The 27,626-nt window shown below is 41.8% G+C and overlaps 1 pseudogene; it reads left to right on the top strand.

Moving 5' to 3' along the window:
* Positions 1 to 27,626, top strand: part of LOC133538892 (sphingosine kinase 2-like) — a 71,445-nt pseudogene that overhangs the window by 10,259 nt on the left and 33,560 nt on the right.

Raw genomic sequence — 27,626 nt, 5'->3', positions numbered from 1 at the left:
CTTCTACTCACCCTCTATCACCTCCTACACACCTATGTTATCCATGCCGATGATCCATGCTCTTTCTCGGTCCAAGTAAGTTTTTCATGCCATAGTTTGTAAGTTTTATTTTATGTTCATAGTTCTCCCATTGTGCGAGTTTTAGTTTTCATAGCCAAGTTTTTAACCTCTTCTGAGAGCGCCATTTGTTTACACCCTTCATTTTTGTAATATTTTTGAGTTAAGATTAAAGATGTCATTACCTTTACGCCATGTCCGTTCCAATCGCTTTGCACCACGGGAAAACAAACCACACCGCAGTCCAGGTCTTGACAAGACCAACATTTTTAGAGTATAATAAGTCTCTTATTCTTTTTAATAACATTGTTATTTTAAATTTAACCAATAATACATTTTATACTTCTTACCATTAATGCGACATCTTGGACAGGTGCGATAGAAAACGGATGGTTGGATTAAAATGCATGAGAATGTTTTATAATTTTAACGTTATTTTTAACACTGTGATTACCAGCGTAATTATTAATTACTTATCGTGTTAAGCAATGTCAGCTAAGATTTATCTGAGAGCCAGATGTAGTCATCAAAAGAGCCACATCTGGCTCTAGAGCCATAGGTTCCCTACCCCTGTTGTAGACCATGAACAAACCTACCAATAGTCAGGAGTTTCTGTGGCACACCTTCCTTCAAAAGTATAATGCAGAAAACAAACGTATGAAAAAGGATAGTGCAGCAAGGACTCAGTGGAAGCACAATGAGGACTTGGACAACAATCAGACATGAAGTTGCAAATCACTACCTTAGGAGGATTTACAACTCAATTTGAGAGAGGTCTGTCAGACACGCTTTAAAGAAACTTTGCACATCTTAGGCTACAATACTGACAGCAGGAATTCACTGTAAAAGTAATTAGGGCCAATTTTTGTGTTGCCAATCAACCTGTCTCTGGAGGTGGGAGGGGCCTATCCCCAGGTGCATGTCTCTGGAGGTGGGAGGGGCCTATCCCCAGGTGCATGCCTCTGGAGGTGGGAGGAAGCCAGAGTACCCGGAGAGAACCCACGCAGTCATGGGGAGAACATGCAAACTACACACACAAAGACCCTTAGACCAGGGGTGTCAAACTCAAATACAGAGTGGGCCAAAATTTAAAACCGAACAAAGCCGCGGGCCGAGGTTGAACAAATTAACCTTTTAATAGGGACCCAAAAAAGTTTTGCATTGAATATTGAACAAGCACGGCTTATATAACTTTATAGTGACATGCAAAAATGAGTTTCAAATAATAATAATAATAAAAAAATATATATGGCATATCAAATAAAATGAAAATAAAAATTGAATGCCTCTTTTCGACGGTGGGGTTGAGGTGGACGGGGTTTGGTGATAGCGGGGGGTGTATATTGTAGAGTCCTGGAAGAGTTAGTGTTGCAAGGCGTTCTGGGTATTTGTTCTGTTGTGTTTATGTTGTGTTACGGTCCGGATGTTCTCCCAAAATGTGTCATTCTTGTTTGGTGTGGGTTCACAGTGTGGCGCATATTTGTAACAGTGTTAAAGTTATTTATACGGCCACCCTCAGTGTGACCTGTATGGCTGTTGACCAAGTATGCCTTCCATTCACTTGTGTGTGTGTGTGTGTAAGTCACACATTTTATGTGACTGGGCCGGCACGATGTTTGTATAGAGGAAAAGCGGACGTGGATACAGGTTGTAGAGAACGCCAAAGGCAGTGCCTTTAAAGCCCACTCCAAATATTGTTGTCCGGGATGAAATTCGGGAGGGGCACTGAACTTCGGGAGTCTCCCGGGAAACTCGAGAGGGTTGGCAAGTAAGAGTGTTGGTGGTGAATGCGGTGTTACAGCGGCGGGCCAGCTCTAATGTTAATTTCATATTGCCTCAAGGGCCAAGTGAAATTACACGGCGGGCCAAATTTGGCCCGCGGGCCAGAGTTTGACACCCATGCCTTAGACCAAGAATTGAACTCAGGACCTTCTCAGTGTGAGGCATAAACGCTCTTCACCGCGCTGACCTGTCACCAATACTAGTATTCGCCAAATGTCTGAATTGATGAAGGTGGACCCCGACTTAAACAAGTTGAAAAACTTATTGGGGTGTTACCATCCATCCATCCATCCATCATCTTCGCTTATCCGAGGTCGGGTCGCGGGGGCAACAGCCTAAGCAGGGAAACCCGGACTTCCCTCTCCCCAGCCACTTCGTCCAGCTCGTGTCCTGGGTCTTCCCCGTGGCCTCCTACCGGTTGGACGTGCCCTAAACACCTCCGTAGGGAGGCGTTCGGGTGGCATCCTGACCAGATGCCCGAACCACCTCATCTGGCTCCTCTCGATGTGAAGGAGCAGCGGCTTTACTTTGAGTTCCTCCCGGATGGCAGAGCTTCTCACCCTATCTCTAAGGGAGAGCTCCGCCACACGGCGGAGGAAACTCATTTCGGCCACTTGTACCCGTGATCTTATCCTTTCGGTCATGACCCAAAGCTCATGACCATAGGTGAGGATGGGAACGTAGATCGACCGGTAAATTGAGAGCTTTGCCTTCCGGCTCAGCTCCTTCTTCACCACAACGGATCGGTACAGCGTCCGCATTACTGAAGACGCCGCACCGATCCGCCTGTCGATCTCACGATCCACTCTTCCCTCACTCGTGAACAAGACTCCTAGGTACTTGAACTCCTCCACTTGGGGCAGGGTCTCCTCCCCAGCCCGGAGATGGCATTCCACCCTTTTCCGGGCGAGAACCATGGATTCGGACTTGGAGGTGCTGATTCTCATTCCGGTCGCTTCACACTCGGCTGCGAACCGATCCAGCGAGAGCTGAAGATCCCGGTCAGATGAAGCCATCAGGACCACATCATCTGCAAAAAGCAGAGACCTAATCCTGCGGTTACCAAACCGGAACCCCTCAACGCCTTGACTGCACCTAGAAATTCTGTCCATAAAAGTTATGAACAGAATCGGTGACAAAGGACAGCCTTGGCGGAGTCCAACCCTCACTGGAAATGTGTTCGACTTACTGCCGGCAATGCGGACCAAGCTCTGGCACTGATTGTACAGGGAGCGGACCGCCACAATAAGACATTCCGATACCCCATACTCTCTGAGCACTCCCCACAGGACTTCCCGAGGGACACGGTCGAATGCCTTCTCCAAGTCCACAAAGCACATGTAGACTGGTTGGGCAAACTCCCATGCACCCTCAAGAACCCTGCGGAGAGTATAGAGCTGGTCCACAGTTCCACGACCAGGACGAAAACCACACTGTTCCTCCTGAATCCGAGGTTTAGTGGTCAATTGTACGGAATTTGTACCGTACTGTGCAATCTACTAATAAAAGTTTCAATCAATCATTCTGTGTTACCCAGAAAGGTGAGCGATACGTGAGGATTTGAGCTTGAGGGTATTTGTACAACCTTTCACTGGGCGACTCACAACATGCAAGCGAGCTATTAGAAACGATCCTTACATGCTATCTGTTTATTAGCTGTTTGCATCCGGTTCCAACACACTAAACACAGTTGGTTCATTTCCATGCAGATAGATTCAACCCCTCCATGTCTGAAACCACTTGCCACAAAAATACAAGATGTTGTTACGCCAAAAGTTAATTAGGCTAATACATTAACACAAACCTCTAAACAATAATACTGTACAGTATTTGCATGTTTGTGACATTACAGTATTTGCAAATGCTTTGTACAATTTCACAGTTAAGTCATGTGTTTTCTACATACAATCCCCGTTTCCATATGAGTTGGGAAATTGTGTTAGATGTAAATATAAACGGAATACAATGATTTGCAAATCCTTTTCAACCCATATTCAGTTAAATATGCTACAAAGACAAGATATCTGATGTTCAAATTCATAAACTTTTTTTTTTTTGTAAATAATTGTTAACTTAGAATTTCATGGCTGCAACACGTGCCAAAGTAGTTGGGAAAGGGCATGTTCACCACTGTGTTACATCACCTTTTCTTTTAACAACACTCAATAAACGTTTGGGAACTGAGGAAACTAATTGTTGAAGCTTTGAAAGTGGAATTCTTTCCCATTCTTGTTTTATGTAGAGCTTCAGTCGTTCAACAGTCCGGGGTCTCCGCTGTCGTATTTTACGCTTCATAATGCGCCACACATTTTCCATGAGAGGCGGGCCAGGAAAGTACCCGCACTCTTTTTTTTTTACGAAGCCATGCTGTAGTAACACGTGCTGAATGTGACTTCGCATTGTCTTGCTGAAATAAGCAGGGGCGTCCATGAAAAAGCAGCATATGTTGTTCCAAAAGCTGTATGTACCTTTCAGCATTAATGATGCCTTCACAGATGTGTAAGTTACCCATGCTTTGGGCACTAATGCACCCCCATACCATCACAGATGCTGGCTTTTCAACTTTGCGTCGGTAACAGTCTGGATGGTTCGATGACACGATGTCGAATATTTCCAAAAATGATTTGAAATGTGGACTTGTAAGACCACAGAACACTTTTCCACTTTGCATCAGTCCATCTTAGATGATCTCGGGCCCAGAGAAGCCGGCGGCGTTTCTGGATGTTGTTGATAAATGGCTTTTGCTTTGCATAGTAGAGCTTTAACTTGCACTTACAGATGTAGCGACCAACTGTATTTAGTGACGGTGGTTTTCTGAAGTGTTCCTGAGCCCATGTGGTGATATCCTTTAGAGATTGATGTCGGTTTTTAATACAGTGCCGTCTGAGGGATGGAAGGTCATGGTCAGTCAATGTTGGTTTCCGGCCATGCCGCTTACGTGGGGTGATTTCTCCAGATTCTCTGAACCTTTTGATGATATTATGGAGCGTAGATGTTGAAATCCCTAAATTTCTTGCAATTGTACTTTGAGAAACGTTGTTCTTAAACTGTTTGACTATTTGCTCACGCAGTTGTGGACAAAGGGGTGTACTTCGCCCCATCCTTTCTTGTGAAAGACAGAGCATTTTTTGAGAAGCTGTTTTTATACCCAATCATGGCACCCACCTGTTCCCAATTAGCCTGCACACCTGTGGGATGTTCCAAATAAGTGTTTGATGAGCATTCCTCAACTTTATCAGTATTTATTGCCTCCTTTCCCAACTTCTTTGTCACGTGTTGCTGGCATCAAATTCTAAAGTTAATGATTATTTGCAAAAAAAAAGGTTTTATCAGTTTGAACATCAAATATATTGTCTTTGTAGCATATTCAACTGAATATGGGTTGAAAAGGATTTGCAAATCATTGTATTCCGTTTATATTTACATCTAACTCAACTTCCCAACTCAGATGGAAACGGGGTTTGTATTATAACTAAAGTCATTTAGGTTATTTACTGTTTCCTGCTTTGCAGGAACCCACAGCATTTACTACCGTGACTTGGTATTTTTGATTTTACTGTTGCTATTTAACAATTTCTTGCCGTAGTTTTTACGCTCATTTTCTACAGTGCATTATTGGTTCCCGCCCTCTTTTGTACATCGGTGATTCATCTTCTCTGTGTTGCAAAAATGCAAATCTGATTCATTCCATGGCTTTTTGTGGTATAAGGAAGTTCATTTTTTACACCTCCTTGGTTTTGCAACCACCTTATCTTTTAAAGGGGAAAATTATCACAATTTCAAAAGGGTTAAAAACAATAAAAAACAGTTCCCAGTGGCTTGTTTTATTTTTCAAAGTTTTTTTCAAAATGTTACACCTCCCGGAATAGCCCTAAAAAAAGCTTTAAAGTTTTTGATTTTCGCTATTTGCGATGCGACTGTCCATTTCCCTGTGACGTCATACAGGGCTGCCAATACAAACAACATGGCGGTTACCACAGCAAGATATAGCGACATTAGCTCGGATTCAGACTCTGATTTCAGCGGCTTAAGCGATTTACCAGATTACGCATGTATTGAAACAGATGGTCAGAATATGGAGGCAGATAGCGAAAACGAAATTGAAGAAGAAATTGAAGCTATTGAGCGAATAGCTATTGACGCTATTCGGCCATAGCATGGGTGTACCTAATGAGTGGCCCATAGCATGGCTGCCTTATTAGCATCGCCGGTAAAATGTGCAGACCAAACGATCAGGACTTTCGCATCTTGTGACACTGGAGCAACTTAAATCCGTCGATTGGTAAGTGTTTGTTTCGCATTAAATGTGGGTATCTAGTTTCAAATGTACATACAGCTAGCGTAAATAGCATGTTAGCATCGATTAGCGTAGCATGTTAGCATCGATTAGCTGGCAGTCATGCCGTGACCAAATATGTCTGATTAGCACATAAGTCAACAACATCAACAAAACTCACCTTTGTGATTTTGTTGACTTAATCGTTGCAAATGCATCTGCAGGTTATCCATACAGCTCCGTGCCATGTCTGTCTTAGCATCGCCGGTCAAATGTGGAGACACTCTGGTACATTCAATGGGGGTCTGGCGGAATATTTCTTGCCATTGGTGCAACTTGAATCCCTCCCTGTTAGTGTTGTTACACCCTCCGACAACACACCGACGAGGCATGATGTCTCCAAGGTTCCAAAAAGTAGTCGAAAAAACGGAAAATAACAGAGCTGAGACCCGGTGTTTGTAATGTGAAAATGAAAATGGCGGGTGTATACCTCAGTGACGTCACGTTCTGACGTCATCGCTAAAAGACCGATAAACAGAAAGGCGTTTAATTTGCCAAAATTCACCCATTTAGAGTTCGGAAATCGGTTAAAAAAATACATGGTCTTTTTTCTGCAACATCAAGGTAGATATTGACGCTTGCATAGGTTTGGTGATAATGTTCCCCTTTAACCGACAGCGATGAGTAAACTCAGGATGCGGTCCGAGGCATGCTCCCAATGGCCATGCTGAATATTTAAATAGTGGTTGAGATTTGCAGATTGTGTTTAGTCTGAATGTTGCAGTCTCATCTCACACTTGCTGACATCCCTTCAAAAGTACAACAACAACAACAACACCCAGCGCTGCAGCATTTGGATTTGAGCGTGGTCCACTCTCAGCCTCTGTAAAAACACACTGTGTGCTCTCTGCTCAGGCACTCGCACTTTGTACATGTAGCATGATGGAGAAGTGTTAGCATGTATACTGCATCTAATTGCTACTGTCAACAAAATGATGTGTTCAGTAATTGAAATACAGTTTATGGGACTATAGCTGACTGACATAAGCGGTTGTCGACGTAACCAGAGTAAAAATTAGCCATGGTTTGCATATTGAAACATAACTAGAATAGGCCACGATAAGTAAAGGCAGTTTGTAAACATCATTTTCCTCCATGTGTGCATATTATTACTATTCCAATGTCATATATCTCAACCTCTTATGTAACAAAGCTTCTGTGGTCATTTCCTTGTTTGTGATTGCCACAATGACAGTAAAGAAGGGTGTAACGGTACGTGTATTTGTATTGAACCGTTTTGGTACGGGGGTGTACCGAACGAGTTTCTAAGCTAAAGTCTTAACAAGCTGCTTTGCTTCTTTTGCCTCTGTGCCAGCACCCAGCATTGTCCCACCCACACAACCATCTGATTGGTTACATACAAAGCCAATCAGCAGTGCGTATTCAGAGCTCATGTAGTCAATGCTTCAGCGTCGAGCAGATAGGTGTTTAGCAGGTGAGCATAAGAAAGCGTACTATCCCCAAATGATAATAAACACCTCTCAGTCAACTACTAGAAACATCACCATGAGCCCGTTGACCTTCTAGAACAGGGGTCGGAACCTTTTTGGCTGAGAGAGCCATACAAGCCAAATATTTTAAAAAGTATTTCAGTGAGAGCCATATAATATTTTTTTTAAGACTGAATACAACTAAATGTGTGCATTTTTAAGTAAGACCAACATTTTTAGAGTATGATAAGTCTCTTATTTTTTTTAATAACATTGTTATTATAAAGCTAACCAGCATTAAATAAAATACTTCTTACTATTAATGAGACTTCTTGAACAGGTGAGGTAGAAACCGGATGGATGGATTAAAATGCATGAAAATGTTTTATATTTTGAACGTTATTTTTGACACTGTGATTACCAGCGGAATTATTCATTACTTATCGTGTTAAGCAATGTCAACTAAGATTGATCTGAGAGCCAGATGCAGCCATCACAAAAGCCACATCTGGATCTAGAGCCATAGGATCCCTACCCCTGTTCTAGAAACTTAAACTGCAGCTCAGCTCGCCCGCAGTTCTGGCTTGATGTGAAGGCTCATTAGCTTTTAGCGTAACGTTAGCTCATTTTGCTGTGTGTGTGTGTGTGTGTGTGTGTGTGTGTGTTAGGGGCAACAAAGCCTTGTCTGTCTGTTATTTCACTTGAACTCCATGGTGTTCAGGGATGAATAGTCTCTCCTATTGCTATTGTACTATTTTTTCAGCTATAATTACATTAATCATTAGTAATGTAGCAGCCTAGTTTTGAATGGCAGGGTCCCTGCTCTCACGTTGATAAAAATATCACATTTACATAATAAAAATCTACTAACTACTGGCTTCCCAAATGCTGTAATAAATTAAGCATGATGAGATGACTTGAAACGGTTTAATGTTGCACTTTTTATATGTAGAAGAAAAGTTTGGTCATTTTATTTAATCCAAGCAACATCTTGAGGCAGTTTAATGTGGAATAACGTGGGCAGAATTATTATAGTATTCACAATGTTGACAGGATAAAGCCATTGTTTACAAATTTGGTAATTAAATAACCCAAAAATTTATATTTTATTGTTTTCTTACTGTACCAAAAATGAACCGAACCGTGACTTCTAAACTGAGGTACGTACCGAACCGAAATTCTTGTGTACCATTACACCCCTAATATAAAGTTTATTTACAAAACCATGAATTGATTAACGTGGACCCCGACTTAAAGAAGTCCATACAATTGACCATTTAGTGGTCAATTGTATGGACTATATACTGTACTGTACAATCTACTAATAAAAGTTTCAATCAATCAAACCATAGGCATTATCCCAAAAGAAGTGCAGTTAAAGCTAGACACTAGAGAAGCGCGGGTCGGGCGGGTGACATGACGAAAAAATAGACTTTAATTAGATTCGGGCGGGTGGCGGTTAAACCTTTCGGAATTATTTAATATATATAGTTCAGGGATCGGCAACCTTTACCACTCAAAGAGCCATTTTGACCCGTGTCACGAAGCAAAGAAGACAACAGGAGCCGCAAATATTCTTGCGAATATCTGCTGGCGGTTATCCAGATAACAAGAAAAAGGGCGTGCCATGAAGCCATGGCCTTTGACGCCTTCTACAACATGTACAACCTGCTTGCCAGTCCATCAACATGTTGTATGTGGCTTCCGCAGATACACGTACACGACTGCAAGGCATACTGGGTGACACAGAGTACACTAATGGTTGTGATATAAACAACTTTAACACTCTTACTAATATGTGCCACGCTGTGAAGCCACACCAAACAAGAATGACAAACACATTCCGGGAGAACATCCTCACAGTAACATAACATAAACGCAAATACCCAGAATCCTTTGCATCTATGACTCTCCTGACTATAATTTAGTCAGGAAGAGTCATACAGAGTACACTGATGGTTGTGAGATAAACAACTTTAACACTCTTACTAATGTGCGCCACGCTGTGAAGCCACACCAAACAAGAATGACAAACACATTTCGGGAGAACATCCTCACGGTAAGACAACATAAACGGAAATACCCAGAATCCTTTGTATCCATGACTATTCCTGACTATAATTTACACACACACACACACACACACACACACACCCTCCACCGTGCATAGGTAAGGTGGGCGGGGTTGGGAGTGCGGGGGTGTAAATTATAGTCAGGATGAGTCATGGATGCAAAGGATTCTGGGTATTTGCGTTTATGTTGTGTTACTGTGAGGATGTTCTCCCGAAATGTGTTTGTCATTCTTGTTTGGTGTGGCTTCACAGTGTGGCGCATATTTGTAAGAGTGTTAAAGGTGTTTATATCACAACCATCAGTGTACTCTGTATCACCCAGTATGCCTTTCAATCTTGTACGTGTATCTGAGGAAGCTACATACAACATCTGGCTGGATTGGCAAGCAGTTTGTACATGTTGTAGAAAGTGTCAAAGGCAATGGCTTCATAGCACGCCCTTATTCCTGTAATCTGGAAGAGCACCAGCAAATATACGCGAGAATGGTTGCGGCTCCCATTGTCTTATTTACTCTGTGAAACGGGTCGAAATAGCTCTTTGAGTGGTAAAGGTTGCCGACCCCTGATGAATAACAACGGGCGGGCGGTTGCGGTTTCGATAAAATGTTGGTTCGGGTAGATGGCGGGTGGATGACGACTTTAGTGATGCGGTTGCGGATGATTTAATTGCCTATCTGCGCATCTCTACTAAACACATAAAGCTAGAATCTCACACACACACACACACGCTGCACTATTTAGTGAAAAGCAGATTGCAAATGCGGCCATATAGTATGTCATATTGCAGAACGGAGAGATTCGCACCAGGTCGTGTTAATCCCTTAATCCTTTTTAATGTGGAAACTGGATTCCGTCCTAATGGGTCTTCGTCAGGTTTTAAGAGCCTCATCACACATGTCAGATCTGAGCCTGTCGCTAGGGACTGGAGGTGGTACAAAGGTTTTGATCCATCTTATGAATGGTTTTATCCCAGACCTGCTAGTGAGTGTGAGCTCTGCCAGTCTAAAAGTGATCTATTTTCAGACCATGGCCAGATAGCTATTACAAGGACGTTTTTCCGGCTCTTGGGTTTTCCCCAGCTTCAATTAGGCCCTAGGAAATACTACCGCGGATACCTCAGTAGTGATTACGCCATTAAGATCTGGGCCAGTTCCCATGCTCTGGGTTGGGAGAGAGCCGAGGAGACGTCCGTAATCACACATCACAACACCAGCTTTGTCCAGTGAGGTTAGTCGCAATATTTCCTATGGACGTTGTGGTTGGACGTGAGGGAGTCGGTCACCATCACGACTGCCATACAACTACGGCTTAAACAGAGCTCGATGTTTACGACGGGATTGGGTTTCACTGAGTCACAGTTGAGTGGACAAACTGCACATCACTTGGCAATCAGAGTTACGCCCATTCCCACACAAACAAACTCCAGTCCTCTTCTGAAGTACATGATGGCTGGCTAAATATACAACATGTGTCACACTCTGGCTGTGTGCCCCGTCAGCTAATGATGGAGGAGGAAACTGCAAGCAGACTGAGGCCAGGAGATACAGTAGATAATCCTTCTGGAATGGGAGGACTGGCACACAGGAAGTGGAAGGGATTTGAATTTGGCCAAGGAGGTTGTCTCTGGTAGCAAGGTCGGGGCCTTCAGCGCCCGCTGATTCATGAGGCCACTAATGTGCTGCTATCACTCTTGGATCCTCATACACGTGGACGGAATCAAAGAAGAACAACTGTGCTTGAGTCTGTGTGCTATATTGCAGATTATCATCTTTCTCCAGGAGGTTGTTTTCATCAACTTCCTGTCCTGTCCTTACAAATGCAAGGATGATCCCCCCGGAAGGCCGTGACAATCAGAGAATTGTCCCAAAATAAAAAACAGCAGTCTTTCAGTAGTGACCCCTTCCGAAAGCTCAGACAAAAGCTGAATACATTGTTTCCGGAAGAAATAATGCTAACCCCAACAATCTGTTCTACACCTCCAATAACAATCACATCAATCCCATTTTGTAGAGAATAATTCTACTTGTTTATGCAGGAGGCGAAGCAAAACGCATACAGTATGACTAATGATCACACAATCAATGAGTTTATTTGTATAGCCCAGGGGTCGGGAACCTTTTTGGCTGAGAGAGCCAAGAAGCCAAGTATTGTAAAAGGTATTTCCGTAAGAGCCATGTAACATTTTTTTTTACACTGAACACAACTAATCACGTACATTTTTAAGTAAAACCAACATTTATAGAGTATAATAAGTCTGTTATTCTCTGTAATAACATTGTTATTCTGAAGCTAACTGTGGAGGGGGTGTGGCCTGCGGGCCTGCAGCGAAGCAGGGTGTGCCAGGACCGGCCTCGAAATCAGCGACAGGTGCGTAGATGGCCCACCTGGCCCTTGTTATCTAATCACCAGTCGCTATGTTATAAGCAGCAGCCAGGAGGAGAGACGGGGTTGGGGCTGGAGCCAGAGTGCAAGCAAGAACGAAAGAGAAAAGGAAAATGGCTGAAAAGCAACTGTGAGACTTATTGAAAAATAAAACAATATTGTAACCCTTAAACAGGCTCTCATGTCGGTGCTTGGTGGTCTGAAGAAACCCCAGGAGGGCAAGCCCCACACTAATCAATAATAAATAAATAACTTTTTACCATTAACGCAACTTCTTGAACAGGTGCGGTAGAAAACGGATGGATGGATTAAAATGCACGAGAATGTTTTATATTTTGAACGTTACTTTTAACACTGTGATTACAAGCGAAATGATTCATTACTTATCATGTCAAGCAGTGTCAGCTCGGATTTATCTGAGAACCAGATGCAGTCATCAAAAGAGCCACATCTGGCTCTAGAGCTATAGGTTCCCTACCCCTGATATAGCCCTTAATCACAAGTGTCTCAAAGGGCTGTAAAAGCCACAACCACATCCTGGGCTCAGATCCTACGTCAGGGCAAGGAAAAACTCAACCCACTGGGAACAATGAGAAACCTGTACTGAAATGGATAAATGAACATTTAATATGTTGCTCCGGGGTCGATATTTACCTTTTTTGTGTGATGAGTTGCTGAAGTTAAAAAGGCTCCTTAAAAAAGGGGATGCACACTAAAGGGAAACTGAAATCCCTAAAGTCCTTGCAATAGCTGCTCGAGAAATGCTGTTCTTAAACAATTTGTTCAGGCATTTGTTGACAAAGTGGTGACCCTCGCCCCGTCTTTGTTTGTGAATGAGTGAGCATTTCATGGCAGCTGCTCTTATAGCCAATCACGGCAACCACCTGTTCCCAATTAGCTTGTTCACCTGTGGGATGTTCCGGATCAGAGCATTCCTCAACTTTCTCACTCTTTTTTGCCACTTGTGCCAGCTTTTTTGAAACATGCTGCAGGCCTCAAATTCCAAATGGTTTAAATAACTTCAACAAATAATAAAGTTTACCAGTTGGAACTTAAAGGGGAACATTATCACAATTTCAAAAGCGTTAAAAACTATAAAAATTAGTTCTCAGTGGCTTGTTTTATTTTTCGAAGTTTTTTTCCAAATTTTACACCTCCCGGAATATCCCTAAAAAAAGCTTTATAGTTCTTGATTTTCGCTATTTGCGATGCGACTGTCCGTTTCCCTGTGACGTCATAGAGTGCTGCCAATGTAAACAAACAATGGCGAATAGCACTGCAAGATATAGCGACATTAGCTCGGATTCAGACCTGGATTTCAGCGACTTAAGTGATTCAACAGATTACGCATGTATTGAAACAGATGGTTGGAGTATGGAGGCAGATAGCGAAAACGAAGTCGAAGAAGAAATTGAAGCTATTGAGCGAATAGCTATTGACGCTATTCGGCCATAGCATGGGTGTACCTAATGAAGTGGCCCATAGAATGGCTGCCTTATTAGCATCGCCGGTAAAATGTGCGGACCAAACAATCAGGACTTTCGCATCTTGTGACACTGGAGCAACTTAAATCCGTCGATTGGTAAGTGTTTGTTTCGCATTAAATGTGGGTATCTAGTTTCAAATGTACATACAGCTAGCGTAAATAGCATGTTAGCATCGATTAGCGTAGCATGTTAGCATCGATTAGCTGGCAGTCATGCCGTGTCCAAATATGTCTGATTAGCACATAAGTCAACAACATCCACAAAACTCACCTTTGTGATTTCTTTGACTTAATCGTTGCAAATGCATCTGCAGGTTATCCATACATCTTTGTGCCATGTCTGTCTTAGCATCGCCGGTAAAATGTGCAGACACTCTGGCACATTCAATGGGGGTCTTGCGGCAGATTTCTTGCCAGTGGTGCAACTTGAATCCCTCCCTGTTAGTGTTGTTACACCCTCCGACAACACACCGACGAGGCATGATGTCTCCAAGGTTCCAAAAAATAGTCGAAAAAACGGAAAATAACAGAGCTGAGACCAGGTGTTTGTAATGTGAAAATGAAAATGGCGGGTGTGTTACCTCGGTGACGTCACGTTCTGACGTCATCGCTAAAAGACCGATAAACAGAAAGAGAATAGAATAGAGAATAGAATAGAGTTTTTATTGTCATTATTGCAATGAACAGGTTCAAAGAACAACGAAATTGGAGCAGCTCCTCCTAAGGTGCATATACAATATGGTAGTATAAATTTAAAAAAAAATAAATAAATAAATAAAAAAATTAATTAATAAATAAAAAATAAATAAATAAAAAAAAATAGAGATGACAGATGTATCTATGTATACATACATAAAACATTATTTCACATTGTAGTCCAAAAAAATAGAAAAACATTTAAACATTACACATGAGGACATGATGGACATATGGACACTCAGTGCCTGTTTAGTGCTACTATGGCTCTTGGGTAAAAGCTATTTTTTAGTCTATTGGTGCTCGCTTTTAGCACCCTGTAGCGTCTGCCTGAGGGTAGCAGTTCCAGGTGGCTGTGCCTGGGGTGGAATGGGTCTTTCAGGATGCTCTGTGCTTTCCTGAGACAGCGGGAGCTGTACAGGTCAGCCAGGGGGGGGAGGGGGCATCCGATTAACTTCTGGGCGGTCTTTATGACTCTCTGGAGCGCCGTTCTCTCTGCGGCCGTGCAGCTGCTGAACCACACGCAGATGCAGTAGGTCAGGATGCTCTCAATGGAGCACCGGTAGAAGGACACCAGCAGTTCCTGTGAGAGGTGGTTGTTCCTGAGTATTCTCAGGAAGTGCAGTCTCTGGTGTGCCTTCTTGATGGTAGCCGTGGTGTTGGTGCTCCAGGATAGGTCGTTGGCCAGGTGGACTCCCAGGGAGCGGAAGTCGGAGACCCTCTCCACACAGTCACCACTGATGATCAGGGGCAGGATGTCCGTTTTTTTCCTCCTGAAGTCTATGACCAGCTCCTTGGTCTTGGAGGTGTTCAGGGCCAGGTTGTTGACTTTGCACCAATCCGACAGCTTCTCCACCTCATCCCGATATGCAGCCTCGTCTCCCTCCGAGATGAGCCCCACTACGGTGGTGTCATCCGCAAATTTGATGATGGAGTTGCTGGAGTGGGCAGGTGTGCAGTCGTATGTGTAGATGGAGTAGAGAAGGGGGCTCAGCACGCAGCCTTGTGGAGAGCCGGTACTGAGGTGCAGGCTTGATGACATGTGGCGACCCAACTGCACCCTCTGGGGGCGGTTGGATAAGAAGTCCTTAATCCACATGCAGATGGAGTTCGAGAGACCCATGTCTGACAGTTTGGACACCAGTCTATCAGGAATAATGGTGTTAAATGCCGAGCTATAATCCACAAAAAGCAGCCGCACGTAGCTTCCCCCCGTCTCCAGGTGACCCAGGGAGGAGTGTAGGGCTGTGGCGATGGCGTCCTCTGTGGACCTGTTGGCTCTGTAGGCAAACTGGTGTGGGTCGAGCTCGGGAGGGAGGACTGAGGTGATATGGGTCCGTACCAGCTTCTCGAAGCACTTCATAGCTATAGGTGTAAGTGCAACTGGACGGTAGTCATTCAGACATCTGACAGAGTTCTTCTTCGGCACCGGGATTATTGTGGAGGTCTTCAGGCATGATGGGATGACGGCCTGGGAGAGGGACTGGGTGAAGATCTTCGTAAATACTCCTGCCAGCTGGTCTGCACAGTCTCTTAGTACCTGTCCCGGGACTCCATCTGGGCCCGTAGCCTTCCTCGGGTTCACTGCCTTCAGCGTGCGTCTCACCTCATGCTCCTCCAGTATAAGGGTGCAGCTGCTGTGGGTGTTGGGTGGAACTGTTGTGACGGCTGCAGGTGTTTTTCTCTCAAATCGGGCGAAGAAGCTGTTTAACTCCCCTGCTCGAGAGGCGTCGCCGTCAGCCGAAGGGTTACTGGGTCTGAAGTTGGTCATGTCTTTTATTCCTTTCCATACCTCCTTGGTGTTGTTGCTCTGCAGGTGGGCTTCCATTTTCCTCCTATGTTCGGCTTTTGCCTCTCTGATGCCTCTCTTCAGATTGGCTCTGGCAGCACTGTAGAGTGCCAGGTCCTGCGCTTTGAAGGCACTGTCTCTCTCTTTGAGTAAGCCCTGGACTGTTTTTGTCATCCAGGGCTTCCTGTTGGGGTAGACTCGGATGCGCTTGTCCACTGTGACAGTGTCTATGCAGTGTTTGATGTACCCCAGGACTGCTTCTGTGTACTGCTCCAAGTCTGGGTTTTCAAAAACTGACCAGTCTGTTGTATCAAAGCAGTCCTGCAGCTGTTCCATGGCTCCCTCCGGCCATGTTTTGACCGTTTTGGTTGTGATAGGAGCACTTTTTCTTATTGGTGTGTAAGCTGGCAAAAGGAGCAGGGATATGTGGTCAGACTTGCCTAATTGGGGAAGTTGTTTGGCTCTATATCCTTTTTTTATGTTGGAATAGACTTTGTCCAGTGTGTTAGCTCCCCTCGTAGCACACTTCACATGCTGGTGAAGTTTGGGGAGCACTTTTTTCAGGTCGACATGATTAAAGTCCCCCGCTATGATGTGGATGCCGTCGGGATATTTGTTCTGTTGTGCACTGATTGTATCGTGCAACCCATTTAGAGTTCGGAAATTGGTTAAAAAAAAATACATGGTCTTTTTTCTGCAACATCAAGGTATATATTGACGCTTGCATAGGTTTGGTGATAATGTTCCCCTTTAATGTTCAAACTGGATCTTAATTGAATATAAGTTGAAAAGGATTTGTTGTATTTTCTTTTTATTTAGGTGACAACTTCACTGCTTTTGGCTTCTGTATTTATTGTAAATAAAGTCATGCAGACAGTTCTTACAGTTTGGCTGACATTTAGGGTGTTTATGCTCTAGTTTTGCACACATTTTCCATAATTTGATTAATGCGATGGGAATTAATTTACTGTTTCTTATTATAAATGCACTGTTTTTAAAAGTTGCAAGTGGTAAGCCCTTATTTAGCGAAACGAAAAAGAAATGTAAAACTGCATCAATACACAAATAGATGCATCAATAATCGATTAACGTTAAAGTTAAAGTAGCAATGATTGTCACACACACACTGGTGTGGTGAAATGTGTCCTCTGCATTTGACCCATCCCCTTGATCACCCCCTGGGAGATGAGGGGAGCAGTGTGCAGCAGCCGTGCCGCGCCCAGGAATCATTTGTGGTGATTTAACCCCCAATTCCAACCCTTGATGCTGAGTGGTAATGGCTCCCATGTATGTAGTCTTTGGTATGACTCGGCCGGGGTTTGAACTTACAACCTACCCATCTCACAGCGCACACTCTAACCACTAGGCCACTAACTACGGTTAACGTAACCGTAGTCAAATGGTGAAGTGTCCAAAGACTCCCACCTCTTGTAGCGGATAGTTCTAACTCATATGTCATAGCTAAACTGTCAGGGACAAGCCTGACACTATCATTTATGAGCAGGCACACACTAAACGTAATTCATTCATCACTTGTGGAAATCCAAATCTTATCAGGTTGTCTTGTCATGAGTTGTGCTTATGAAGATGTCCAGTTTGTTTTGAGCAAGTAAAGTGCTGGATAAAGAAAGTTAGATTAGAACAGCTGTTCTCAAATGGGGGTACTTGAAGGTATGCCAAGGGGTACGTGAGATTTTTCAAAAATATTCTAAAAATAGCAACAATTGAAAAATCCTTTATAAATATATTTATTGAATAATACTTCAACAAAATATGAATGTAAGTTCATAAAGTGTGAAATGAAATGCAACAATGCAATATTCAGTGTTGACAGCTAGATTTTTTGTGGACATGTTCCAGAAATATTGATGTTAAGGATTTAATTTTTTGTGAAGAAATGTTTAGAATTAAGTTCACAAATCCAGATGGATCTCTATTACAATCCTCAAAGAGGGCATTTTAAGTTGATGATTAGAAATCTTTATTCAGAATTGAATCACTTGTTTATTTTCCAACAAGTTTTTACTTATTTTTATACCTTTTTTTCCAAATAGTTCAAGAAAGACCACTACAAATGAGCAATATTTTGCAGTGTTAAACAATTTAATAAATCAGAAACTGATGATATAGTGCTGTATTTTACTTCTTTCTCTCTTTTTTTCAACCCAAAATGCTTTGCTCTGATTAGGGGGTACTTGAATGAAAAAAATGTTCACAGGGGGTACATCACTGAAAAAAGGTTGACAACCCCTGGATTAGAGGATGGAAGATAAACTGAGTTGATCTTCTTCACACATCTCTACTAAAAACAGGAACAGCATGAAGTGCTGGAAAACTAAACCTTTTTGTGGACTTTGTTCACGTCCGAACAACCTGAAAGTTGTGTGTTTAGAAGAGTGCGTGTGTGTGTGTGTGTGTGTGTGTGTGTGTGTGTGTGTGTGCGTGTGTGTGTGTGTGTGTTACGCCCTCCGAGGTGTGGTGCTTTGGGTGTGTGGGACCCATTTTCATTTTTTATTAAAAGAAAATGATACAATTAATTAATTTTGGCTCAATTTCTATGAAGAACATATATCAGAACACATATTTAATCACCACACACCTTAAACCCCCCCATACACATTTTTGTTACATATAACATGTCCGGGTCCACTAATAGAAGTGTGGAAATTGATGTTCTGTGTACCACACACACACACACACACACACACACACTGGCCTAGACAGGGGGAGGACAGAGTGCAGGTACACAGAACATCAGAGGGTGAAATGTGCGAAAAAGTGAGAGCAGACAGTGTTGACAAACAATTAGTCTGACATCAAATAAAAGGAAACACATTGACGTCACAAACATTGGCGGTATAGCTCGGTTGGTAGAGCGGCCGTGCCAGCAACTTGAGAGTTCCAGGTTCGATTCCCGCTTTCACCATCCTAGTCACTGCCTTCGTGTCCTTGGGCAAGCCTTTTGACCCACCTGCTCCCAGTGCCACCCACACTGCTTTAAATGTAACTTAGATATCAGCTTTCATTATGTAAAGTGCTTTGCGTCACTAGAGAAAAGCGCTATATAAATATAATTCACTTCACTTCACTCTTCATTGTCAGAAAGAGTCATACCTCATCGGCCTCACAAACTCCCAGGGAATAAAGTTTATTTTCAAGCTGAAACTTCATTAACCTCTTCCATCAATCGCTTGCTGCTTCCCTTATTCCGTCACATATTAATTGTCCCCCCAACAACGTGACCAAAAAATATGTTCCCGTCCAATCGACAATTGACACAGGTTTTGTAACAAAAAGAAAATTAACATATACTTGCATGAAATTACCAAAGAAAATACATTCTTAATCACATTATATGTAAATTTAACCTATAAAACTTATTAAACTTGTAAATATGAACTTATTATATGTAAATATAAACTTATATGTAAATATGAACTTATAAATAAATACATTGTATTTATTTATTCTAACCAACTATGAAACGATATAACATATATAATGTGCTTCTGTCAGCAGCTACAGTGCGTAGTGTGTGTGCATGTGTGTGTGTGTGTGTGTGTGTGTGTGCGTGTGTGTGACATTTAGTTTGTCCTTTCTTGCTTTGGGACAGATGGCCAAATCCAGCCTGTACTTCACCTCCGCCCACTTTTGGCTCGATGCTGCGCCTCCCAGAGCAGACCATGGTCAGGGTGTGTTTTAAAAAGATTGGTAGATGTAAGCTGGTTGTAAACCAGGGGTCGGGAACCTTTTGGCTGAGAGAGCCATTAAAGCCAAATATTTCAAAATGTATTTCAGTGAGAGCCATATCATATTCTTTAACACTCAATACAACTAAATGTGTGCATTTTTGAGTAAGACCAACATGTTTAGAGTGTAATAAGTCTTTTATTCTTTTTAATAACATTGTTATTCTGAAGCTAACCAATAATAAATAAAATGTCATGTCTGTTGATCATGTTTTTGTTTGGCCATGTGCTGTTTGTCCTTTGGACTCTTTAAGTTCCTGTTTTTTTCCACTCCCTTGTCTGGTTTCCTTGGTTACTCATTTTGTCCACCTGTCTCTGGTGGACAAAATGCCCGCTCACCTGCTTCCCGAGCACTAATCAGAGGCAGTATTTAAGCTTGTTTTTGCCAGTCAGTCGCCCTGGCGTCAATGTGATCTTTTCTTGCTCTGTGCTGACTTGTTTCATGCCTTGCCATAGTTTCGTGCTTCATGCCATGCCAAGTAAATTTTGCTTGAATTATGTTCATAGTCTGTTTATGTGTTAGCTTTGTTCCTTAGCCCAAGTTGTGCCTCCACTGTGAGCGATTTTTGTTTGTATCAATCAATCAATCAATGATTATTTATATAGCCCTAAATCACTAGTGTCTCAAAGGGCTGCACAACAATGATGACTATGAGTATCTTTTTTTAGTTTAAATTAAATCATGTTTTTACCTAAATGCCATGTCCCGAGTAGTCTGCCTTCCTTCCTGGGGGAACGACCCTGCAGCAAGCTGCGACCTCCCCCATCGTGACATAAAATACTTCTTACCATTAATGCGACTTCTTGAACAGGTACGGTAGAAAACGGTTGGATGGATTTAAATGCATGAGAATGTTTTATATTTTGCACGTTATTTTTAGCGCTGGGATTACCAGCGAAATTATTAATAATTATCGTGTTAAGCAGTGTCAGCTAAGATTTATCTGAGAGCCAGATGTAGTCATCAAAAGAGCCACATCTGGCTTTGAGAGTTTGATCCGAAACATATTTGTATCACTTGTGCAGAAATTGATTTGACGCGTGACAGCAACTCTCACGTCCAGAGGCAAAACCCAGTAACTCAATTTTTGTCAAAACTGAGCTGATAATAATTTTGGAGTTCCTAGGTGATATGCTTTACATTAGTGTATGCGATATTGTAATTTGTTCCGTATGTAAGCCGTTACGCGCATGGCAGGACCTAGCAACTACCACATAACCGCGTAGATACAACAGAAAAACCTAGTATCTCAAGGGACCAATCGGAGCTTCTTTGTCAGTCGCCTTATTGTCTTTAATGAGACATTTGCACGAATGGGGGCCGATGGTCAACCTGATTATGTGATATTATGGCACGAGGGGATATTTGGAAGATTGGCACCTTCATTAAATGTATTGTTCTTGATTCTTCCCCTTGCATACTCTTTTGGGCAGATAACTGTGGCGGTCAAAATAAAAACTGGACGCTGTACACGGCCTTTGCCCAATGTGCAAACGCAGAACGGGGCCCACCCGAGATTGTGATAAAATATCTGGAGAAAGGGCACACGTTCATGAGAGCAGATTCAATCCATGGATCAATCGGCAAGAAAATGAAAGCTCAAGAAAACAATCTATACCAGGGGTAGGGAACCTATGGCTCTAGAGCCAGATGTGGTTCTTTTGATGACTGCATCTGGCTCTCAGATAAATCTTAGCTGACATTGCTTAACACAATAATTATTAATAATTTCGCTGGTAATCACAGCGCTAAAAATAACGTGCAAAAGCTAAAACATTCTCATGCATTTTAATCCATCCATCCGTTTTCTACCGTACCTGTTCAAAAAGTCGCATTAATGGTAAGAAGTATTTTATGTCACGATGGGGGAGGTCGCAGCTTGCTTCAGGGTCGTTCCCCCAGGAAGGCAGACAGACTACTCGGGACATAGCATTTAGGTAAAAACATGATTCAATTTAAACTAAAAAAAGATACAAACAAAAATCGCTCACAGTGGAGGCACAACTTGGGCTAAGGAACAAAGCTAACGCATAAACAGACTATGAACATAAATCAAGCAAAACTTACTTGGCATGGCATGAAGCACGAAACTATGGTAAGGCATGAAACAAGTCAGCACAGAGCAAGAAAAGATCACATTGACGCCAGGGCGACTGACTGGCAAAGACAAGCTTAAATACTGCCTCTGATTAGAGTTTGGGAAGCAGGTGAGCGGGCATTTTGTCCACCAGAGACAGGTGGACAAAATGAGTAACCAAGGAAACCAGACAAGGGAGTGGAATAAAACAGGAACTTAAAGAGTCCAAAGGACAAACAGCACATGGCCAAGCAAAAACATGATCAACAGACGTGACACTTTATTTATTATTGGTTAGCTTCAGAATAACAATGTTATCAAAGAGAATAATATACTTATTATACTCTAAAAATGTTGGTCTTACTCAAAAATGCACACATTTAGTTGTATTGAGTGTTAAAGAATATGATATGGCTCTCACTGAAATACATTTTGAAATATTTGGCTTTAATGGCTCTCTCAGCCAAAAGGTTCCCGACCCCTGATCTATACGTTTGATGACTTTGTAGATCTTTGTGAGACAGCATCAAGATAGATTGCTTTTCCTTTGTTTTCTCAAAATCAGCTAGAAGGGAGTTACTAGGTTTTGCCTTTGGACGGGAGAAAAGCTCCCAGATAACGTGTGTCTCTGACATTGTCACAGCTAACCTCAAATCATCCACTTCTAAGGAGAACTGCACTTTTTGGGGGAAATTTTGCCTCTCATTCACAATCCTCATGTAAGACTTAAGTTTTCCTTTTTTTTCACGCACTCCAACGAAGAAAATAAACGTTAGCCAAACCTAAAGAATAGAGCGCTTCATAGGAGTAAAGGGTACATTGCAAAAAAATACCTTTTTTGCGATAGGTTGATTGGCAACACTAAATTGGCCCTAGTGTGTGAATGTGAGTGTGAATGTTGTCTGTCTATCTGTGTTGGCCCTGCGATGAGGTGGCGACTTGTCCAGGGTGTACTCCGCCTTCCGCCCGATTGTAGCTGAGATAGGCGCCAGCGCCCCCCGCGACCCCGAAAGGGAATAAGCGGTAGAAAATGGATGGATGGATGGATGCAATGTGTTGCTGCCATTACATTCTAACTTCATGATTATTTGCAAAAAAAGGCATGAAATATCTTGTCTTTGCAGTCTATTCAAGTGAATATAAGTTGTTGTTGTATTCTCTTTTTATTTACCATTTACACAACTTCACTGCTTTTGTGTGTATATATATCTTCTTATTTCTTGGCAAAAGTGACAGGTAAAGTGCATGCAATGTGGACTTCAGTCAGCCAGTGATATGAGTACCTAAAAATTAGGGATGCCCCGATTAATCGGTAACCGAATATATTCGGCCGAATATGGCAAAAAAGCCACATTCGGCCTTCGGTGGAATGAGTTAAAAACAAGGCCGAATAGTGGCGTGTGACGCAATTTTTTGACGCAGTGACGCAATCAACCAACGTGCAGTGACGCGGTGACGTTGGGATATGTTGTGTACCTGTATAAGTGTATGAGGTTACAAGCACACACTTATTGAGATTTAGTGGGGCCTCTGTTTGCATTATTAGCATATCTACTGTGGCTAAGCAGACTTTTGCCAAAAGGACAATAATTCATTTGTTGCGGGTTTATCCATTTTAAATGAAAAACTTTGTGCTTTTTTTTGAAAAGCAAAGGCTACTGGAATATTAAAAAAATGTCAATATTCAATAAAAAATTACTTTATTTGAAAAACATGTCAAAATATTTTTCTAGGCTATTTATGCAATATAAAAAAAATTGTGAAAAACTGCATTCATTATTCGGTATTCGGCCTTCGGCCAAGCGTTTAAATTTTATTCGGCTTCGGCCATAAATTTTCATTTCGGTGCATCCCTATTAAAGACAGTACCTCCTGTGATGTCCGACACGTGTGTTCTGCTTGTAGGTAATGTGGTGAGCCAGCGGGGTCACATGATGCTGCTGGTCAATCCACAGAGCGGGAAAGGCCAAGCCCTCACGCTGTACAAGAACCACATCAAGCGGATGCTGAACGAGGCCGGGGTCTCGCACACGTTGGTCATCACGGGTGAGTTGGGATGGAAGGAGAGGAGAAGAAAACGTAGTCATCGGCGAGCTAACAACATATGCGTACATTCACAGCCCTGGGCTAAAAAAGGTGTCATCAAAAAAGTGAAATAAAAGAGCAAAGAGGTGAATAATATAATGAGATGAAGCTACAATGTTGACTCTAACAACACAAGGATGCCATGCAGGCTGTTTTATTCTTTAAAGGGGAACATTATCACAATTTCAAAAGGGTTAAAAACAATAAAAATCAGTTCCCAGTGGCTTGTTGTATTTTTTGAAGTTTTTTTCAAAATTTTACCGGTCCCGTAATATCCTTAAATAAAGCTTTAAAGTGCCTTATTTTCGCTATCTTCGAAACCATTATCCATTTCCCTGTGACGTCACACAGGGCTGCCAATACAAACAACATGGCGGTTACCACAGCAAGATATAGCGACATTAGCTCGGATTCAGACTCGGATTTCAGCGGCTTAAGCGATTCAACAGATTACGCATGTATTGAAACAGATGGTCGGAGTATGGACGCAGATAACGAAAACGAAATTGAAGAAGAAATTGAAGCTATTGGGCGAATAACTATTGACGCTATTCGGCCATAGCGTGGGTGTACCTAATGAAGTGGCCCATAGCATGGCTGCCTTATTAGCATCGCCGGTAAAATGTACAGACCAAACGATCAGGATTTTCGCATCTTGTGACACTGGAGCAACTTAAATCCGTCGATTGGTAAGTGTTTGTTTCGCATTAAATGTGGGTATCTAGTTTCAAATGTACATACAGCTAGCGTAAATAGCATGTGAGCATCGATTAGTGTAGCATGTTAGCATCGATTAGCTGGCAGTCATGCTGTGACCAAATATGTCTGATTAGCACATAAGTCAACAACATCAACAAAACTCACCTTTGTGATTTCGTTGACTTAATCGTTGCAAATGCATCTGCAGGTTATCCATACATCTCTGTGCCATGTCTGTCTTAGCATTGCCGGTCAAATGTGGAGACACTCTGGTACATTCAATGGGGGTCTGGCGGCAGATTTCTTGCCAGTGGTGCAACCTGAATCCCTCCCTGTTAGTGTTGTTACACCCTCCGACAACACACCGACGAGGCATGATGTCTCCAAGGTTCCAAAAAATAGTCGAAAAAACGGAAAATAGCAGAGCCGAGACCCGGTGTTTGTAATGTGAAAATGAAAATGGCGGGTGTATTACCTCAGTGACGTCACGCTCTGACGTCATCGGGAAAAGACCGATAAACAGAAAGGCGTTTAATTTGCCAAAATTCACCCGTTTAGAGTTCGGAAATCGGTTAAAAAAATACATGGTCTTTTTTTATGCAACATCAAGGTAGATATTGACGCTTGCATAGGTCTGGTGATAATGTTCCCCTTTAAAACTGCCATTGCTCTAAAAATATTAATGAATGAAAATCACTGTTATTATGAGTTATTGACCTAATCAAGCCTCCACTTACATCTCATCAAATATTACACTTTGAAATATTTTTCGGGGGGAAATATTGCATTTTTTATGTGTTTGCCTTTAAAAACAAGGTTTTCCATGACAGACGGGATAAAACAAAAAATAACAATAAACAAAGAAAATAGTAACTTATAATGAACGGATGAATCTAAAGTTGATCTAAAGATTTTTAAGTGTTGAAAGTAAAAAGTAAGTATGACTTATTTTGAAGACGTTTATGAGTGGGGCGCTTTTGCAAGCATGTGAGGACCCTTTGAGGGAAGAAGAGGAAAACTGACAAAAAAAAGAGGAACATTTTAAAGTTTTGTCTGTCACATGTTGTTGTTGACGGACCCCAAGATACAGAGACGGCGACAGGCATTGTGCAGGTAAACATGATTTAATTTAACACTAAAACAAGATCAAACTTGGCTATGAACAAAAGCTAGCACAAAGGCTAACTGCGGTCTAGAAACAAAAACACTTACTGTGACATGAAGGAACTATGACATGAGCTGAGTGAACAGAAGTAGACACAGCTACAACGATAAGGATTAATGACATTGACAGGTAGTGGTGACAATAATCCAGCACTGACTGAAGGGGGAAGGCAGCTTTAAATAGTATCTGGCTGATTGACACCAGGTGTGGCCAGGTGCCAATCAGCCACAGCTGGGGAGACAGCACTCAGGGAGACAAACAGGAAACGGACAAAATAAGAGCGCTGACAGGAAACAAAGACAAACGCAGAGGAAAAACTAAAACATGGCCAAACTGTCAGGGACAAGCCTGACACTGCTGTGCAAGTCCCAAAATATTGTGCAATTGGTTGCATTTCTACATTATGTTTGACTTTTGGATTTATTCTAATCTGCCAACTTTGCTGACACGGACATGTTCCACACCACAGAATTGTTGGTTTATGTGAGTAGATATTTACCAACATTGTTATCTTTGAAAATGTCACCTAAAACTCTATAACATGCGCGCAAAGAATGTTTCCCATTTGGCCACGCCCCCTCAGGTACTATACTTCCCATGTCATCCCTCATGCCAAAAGTCAATCTTGTCGCTGACTGCTAATAAATAACTACTATAAATAACTACAAGTGGTTGGGAACTAAGAGTGGTAATCATTCAAATATGATTAGCAGCAGAGTGGAACCAGCAAGCGATCATTTCCTGTCCTGCAACTCAGTGCAGTGTTTATGGCAGAGGAACATCGAGCACCTGCGGCTGAGGCAAGCGTTCAACAAATTTAGTTTGGATCGGGCTTATTTTTTAATGTATTTTATTTTAAAAAACGCAGAAGTTTTACACTGATTTCCGCGTATTGGCGACATTTCCCATGCCTGCTATTGGACTCTTGGACATTTTAGTGGGATATTTTTTTAACTGGATGGATGGATGGATTGTTTTAACTGTCACTGAAATCAGGGTTTTCTTGAATAAAGATGGCATAAAACATTTTTAAAAAAGTTGATCTAGAGATTCAAACATGGGGGGGAAAAAATGTGACTTATTTTTAACATTTTTGGACCAAACTTGCGGGGATCCCTGCAGGTTTTTTATATATATATATATATATGAATACACACACACATATATATACATATACATACATATATATACATATATATATATATACATACACACAGACATATATATACATAGATATATATACATACATATATATATACATATATATATACACACATATATATACATATATATATATATACACACATATATATACATATATATATATATATATATATATATATATATATATATATATCTTGATTGGATTATCATCTCTACAGAACTGTTTCATGAGGGGTTCCCTCAATCATCAGGAGATTTTTCTCCTGATGATTGAGGGAACCCCTCATGAAACAGTTCTGTAGAGATGAAGTAGTCTTGTGATTTTTCCCACACCTATACATGTGTATATATATATATATATATATATATATATATATATATATATATATATATATATATACATGAGGGTGGTATAGCTCGGTTCGATCCCCGCTTCTGCCATCCGATTCACTGCCGTTGTGTCTTTGGGCAAGATGCTTTACCCACCTGCTCCCAGTGCCACCCACACTGCTTTAAATGTAACTTAGATATTGGGCTTCACTATGTAAAGTGCTTTGAATCACTAGAGAAAAGCGCTAAATAAATATAATTCACTTTACTTCATATATATACATATATATACATATATATGTATATATACATATGTATATATATGT

This window comes from Nerophis ophidion, linkage group LG20 (assembly GCF_033978795.1).
Source record: "Nerophis ophidion isolate RoL-2023_Sa linkage group LG20, RoL_Noph_v1.0, whole genome shotgun sequence".
NCBI classification, from domain to species: Eukaryota; Metazoa; Chordata; class Actinopteri; order Syngnathiformes; family Syngnathidae; genus Nerophis; species Nerophis ophidion.
The sequence above is the reverse complement of the archived record's forward strand: the minus strand, read 5'-3'. Positions and strand labels throughout refer to the sequence as shown.